A 4,698-nucleotide genomic window follows, 5' to 3' on the forward strand; every position below is an offset into this window, starting at 1 on the left:
CAATGATCTGCTCAGGTCCCTTCCGACCCTAGAAACTACGGTGAGACAAAGATGTATGATAACTGAACACAAAGCAAGAGTCTCTGGCTGCTAATTGACAATAATCTAGCCAGAGAAACTTAGCATTACAAAACTCTACGAGCCATTTTAGGTTAATCAAGCCAAGGAACTGGTTCCTGGAACTGAGCACCCACCCTATTGACTATTTCTGTAACCCATAACAATACAGCCATTATGTCAATAAGTCAAGGGTAGACTCCTGAAACTTCAGGTACCAGCAGGCAGAGACACCTGTGACTAACAGCTGTCATGCATGGCTCAAGACCCACATGAGACAGCGACTTCAAGATTGGGCAGCTATGATGATGCTGGGGGATCACACAAGTCTGCCAGAAAGGGATAAAAAGGCAGTGAAGTGTGACCCACAGTGGCGCACTCTTATCCAGCACCTGACCTACTAAGATAGAAGGACAAGCAGGTGACCCCTTCCTGGAGAAGCCATCGCCTTGAAGGAAGCTGACCATTGACAGCAGACTCTGGGGTCTTGGATAAGTAGATATACTGACACCAGTGCTCTAATAATCACTACTGCAGTTACTATATACTATACTACATGGGTTTGAGTGTTAAGGTGACCAGTACCCCTTATAACTTAAAGTTTGCATTGATGATTTTATTGGTAACTTCACATCCTGTACAATAAATTAGAATTTATTATGATCCTGTGAGTTGGTCCTTTGTAGCCAACAACTGTTTTGTCTTAAGTGCAGGACTTTGCACTTGTCCTTGTTGAACCTCATGAGATCCCTTTTGCCATGACTTGATGGGAGTTTATTTAGGAACAGAACACATAGGCCACTCTGATCTGTGGTTGCAGCTGAAATTAATCTCTCTATTTACTCTCTTAGTACATCTCTGTGACCAGAGATCTGCTCACTTCACAACAGGTAACATGGTTCAAGGCATTTGCGTACACATCTTATTTATAACCCAATTGCCACACTTTAGACCCACATGGGAACAGAAACAAACAGAAAAAAAAAAGGAATAACTAAAGAGATAGCTTCTTTGTCTGACTGAACTCTTCCCCCACTTCAGGTAGAGTAACATAAAAAAAAAGTCCTTACAGACCCGTTATACACTTATTAACTTCTAACAAAGTCTCTAAGTACTTCTTGTTACCTGAAATGGAGTTCGCCAAACTTTCCCAGGCTTGCAGGCAACTGCTATATGTTTGATAATTGTTTCTCTGTCACTGTAGTGCCTCCACATGAAAATCCACACCATCACTAAATCACCATGGTTTTAAGTTCCCCTTCCACAGGCGTACTGTTCTTTCATTGTTCCTTTTATCATTGTAATTCAGGTTCTCAATTAACAGCATTTTCTGTCTTCCAGGTGCGGTGAATGCTCCTGACACCAGCTGATAATGTCAGCATTTTCTGCTGCCTTGCCACTGGCATGGTAAGTTTCTCCTTTCATTTGTTTTAGAAATGGGACCAACAGGTCCCTGTTACAGACCCAATCCTCCAATTTGACTAGGTCACTCTGAATCCTAACCCCAGCTTGATGTTATCTGCAAACTTGCTGAGGGTGCACGCTATGCCATCTTCCAGGGCATTGATAAAGACATTGAACAAAATTCGCCCCAGGAGCGACCCCTGGAGCACTCCACTTGATACTGGCTGCCAACTCGACATTGAGCCATTGGTTACTACACTCTGAGCCCAATGCTCCAGACAGTTTTCAATCCACCTTATAATCCATTCATCCAGCTCCTACTTCCTTAGCTTGCCTGCGACAATGCTGAGGGAGACCATATCAAAAGCCTTGCTAAAATAAAGGTACACTACATCCAAGAGTCTCCCCACATCCACAGAGCCAGTTATCTCATCACTGAAGGCAATCATATGGTTCAGTGATGACTTCCCCCTGGTAAATCCATGCTGACTGTTCCTAATCACCTTATTCTCCCACAAGTGCTTAGAAATGGATTCCTTGAGGATCTGCTACAGGATTTTTCCAGGGGCTGAGGTGAGGCTGCCTGGTCTATAGATCCCTAGATCCTCCTCCTTCTCTTTCTTAAATACGGGCACTATGTTTGCCCTTTTCCAGTCATCCAGGACCTCTCCTGATCATGATGAGTTTTCAAAGATGATGGCCAATGGTTTTGCAATCTCATCAACCAACTCCCTCAGTACCCACAGGTGCATTCCACTTCGCCCCATGGACTTATACATGTCCAGCTTTTCTAAGTAGTCTTTCACCACTAAAAGCTGCTCACCTCCTCCCCAAAGTTTGCTGCCTGGTGCAGTAGTCTTCTGACCTTGCCTGTGAAGACTGAGGCAAAAAAGGCATTGAGCACTTCAGCCTTTTCTGGATCCTCTGTTACAAGGTTGCCTTCCCCATTCAGTAAGAGTCCCACACTTTGCCTGACCCTCCTCTTGCTACCAACCACACTCGTAGAAACCCTTTTTGTTACCCTTCACAACTCTTGCTAGCTGCAACTCCAATTGCGCTTTGGCCTTCCTGACTTCATCCCTGTATGCCCGAGCAATGCTTTTATACTCCTTCCTAGTTGTTTGTCCAAGTTTTGACTTTTTATAAGCTTCCTTTTTTGTGATTAGTTTACTGAAGAGTTCCCTGCTAAGCTAAGCTGGTTTTCTGCCATACTTGCTAGTCTTCCTGCACATTGGGATGTTTTCTTCCTGCATTTTCACTGAGACTTCTTTGAAGTACAGCCAGCTCTCCTGGACTCCTCTCCCCCTCAGTCTGGCTTCCCAGGGGATCCTGCCCATGAGTTTCCTGAGCAAGTCAAAGTATTCTTTTCTGAAGTGCAGGGCCCTTACTCTGCAGCTCTCCAACCTTCCTTTCCTCAGGATCCTGAACTCTATCATCTCGTGGTCACTGCTGGTCAAGTTGCCATCCATTACTACATTCCCCATCAATTCATCCCTGTTTGTGAGCACCAGGTCAAGAAGAACATGGCCCCTACTTGGCTGTTGCAGCACTTGCACCAAAAAGTTGTCCCCAACACTCTCCAAAAACTTCCTGGATTTCCGCTGTATTGCCTCTGCAGCAGGTGTCAGGGAGATTGAAGTCCCCCATGAGAACAAGGGCAGTAATTGGGAAACTTCTGCTAACTGCTTGAAGAAAGCCTCATCCACCACTTCCTCCTGGTTTGGTGGTCTATAGCAGACCCCCACCACAACATCACCCTTGTTGCTTTCCCCTCTGACCCTAACCCAGAGACTCTTACCGGACCTATCTCCAGCTTCGTACTGTAGCTCTGAGCAATCATATGGATCTTTTACATGAAGTGCAACTCCCCCTCCTCCTCTTCTCCCCTGCCTGTCCTTCCTGAACAGTTTATAGCCATCCATGAGCCATGCATGACCATGCTCCATTCATGCGAGCTCCCACCAGGTCCCTGTTATTCCAGTTACGTCATAGTTCTGTGCCCCAGGGGAGGACAAGGAGCAATGGCCATAAACAGTTAGAGGGTGATTTCAGGTTGGATGTAAGAAATAATTTATTTATGGTAAGGGTGACCAGAATCTGGAATAGCTTTCCCAAGAAGGTGGTGCAGTCTCTGACCTTGGAAGTCTTCAAGAGGACACTAGATAGACACTTTGCTAGGATCATTTGATCTCAGCAGTATTCTTGCCCAGACCAGAGGGGTTGGACACAATCTTTTGAGATCCCTTCCAGCCCTTAATTTCTATTAGTTTTATTATTTCTAATGTTTTGTACTCAGTACAAGTGACTACACAAGGAATAAAGTAGTGAAGAATGTGGCCCCTTGCTGCCATTAGTCCCCTGTGCTATGCTTTATCCAAAGAAAAGAACAAAGGTATGTATCTCACCCCTTCCTCATGGTTGTGAGCCCCATGAGATGTCATTAGTGGGACAGAACAATTAAAAGTCATGCATGCAAGAGGAACACTGAATTACACTGGAACATGGCATTATATTCCTGGCAAGCATAGCTTTAGTGTTATTTTTCATATGTATAGGACAGAGAAGGGCAGAAAGATTTAAACAATTCCCCTGAAAATTTGAAAAAAACTACAATGTCACAGTGTCCTTAATACAAAAAAAATCCATGGTGCAATCAGGTTAAAAATTACACAGAAAGAAGAAATACTTCCTTTCCCATCCTACAAATAACCCCTTAGATTATTGAAAGCAAAAAAAATGTTACCTATCTACTTCCATTTTATCAATTATTCTTCATGGTTACATTCTGCTGATCATTCACCTTGGGCAGGACAACCAAACCTATCATTTTCTCTGTTGTTTTTCTGGTTCTCATGCAATAATACTGTACTGCAGTTCTAGAATAGTGATTGCTATGGAAGCACAGTCATTTGTTGAGAAACAAGTTTTCAGTGGATTTTAACATTTCTACTCCTGTTAGACAATATAATGGATTTCCATTGGTTTTATTAGCTATTGGAACTTGTTTATGCAAATAATTGGGTTAGGCCACTTATTTAACAACCAGAATGGTATAGTGATAGTGGCTAATGGCCCAATTAAGAACTGGGGCCATTCTGTGTTAGGACCCGAACACAGACATGAGGCCCCGGCTACATCAAGGAAACTGGCACTCATGTGATTACTAAGTTTGGCTAAAAACCTTGTCAAAATTTTTTGTCAATACAAAGTTGGGTTTTCAATTAAATGTGTTTTTAA

At 43.4% G+C, this 4,698-nt stretch overlaps 1 long non-coding RNA gene across 1 annotated transcript in view; it reads right to left on the bottom strand.

The window, feature by feature from the left end:
* The window catches only part of LOC109298843, a 4,130-nt gene extending 3,086 nt beyond the window's left edge, over positions 1 to 1,044 (bottom strand). The window contains exon 1 of the long non-coding RNA XR_002097716.1: positions 1,015 to 1,044. This is a non-coding gene — a long non-coding RNA (uncharacterized LOC109298843). The remainder of the gene's footprint in view (positions 1 to 1,014) is intronic.
* Positions 1,045 to 4,698: the final 3,654 nt, after the last annotated feature.

The sequence above is a fragment of the Gavialis gangeticus genome, unplaced genomic scaffold (genome assembly GCF_001723915.1).
Source record: "Gavialis gangeticus isolate Ggan-Ray unplaced genomic scaffold, GavGan_comp1, whole genome shotgun sequence".
Taxonomy (NCBI): domain Eukaryota; kingdom Metazoa; phylum Chordata; order Crocodylia; family Gavialidae; genus Gavialis; species Gavialis gangeticus.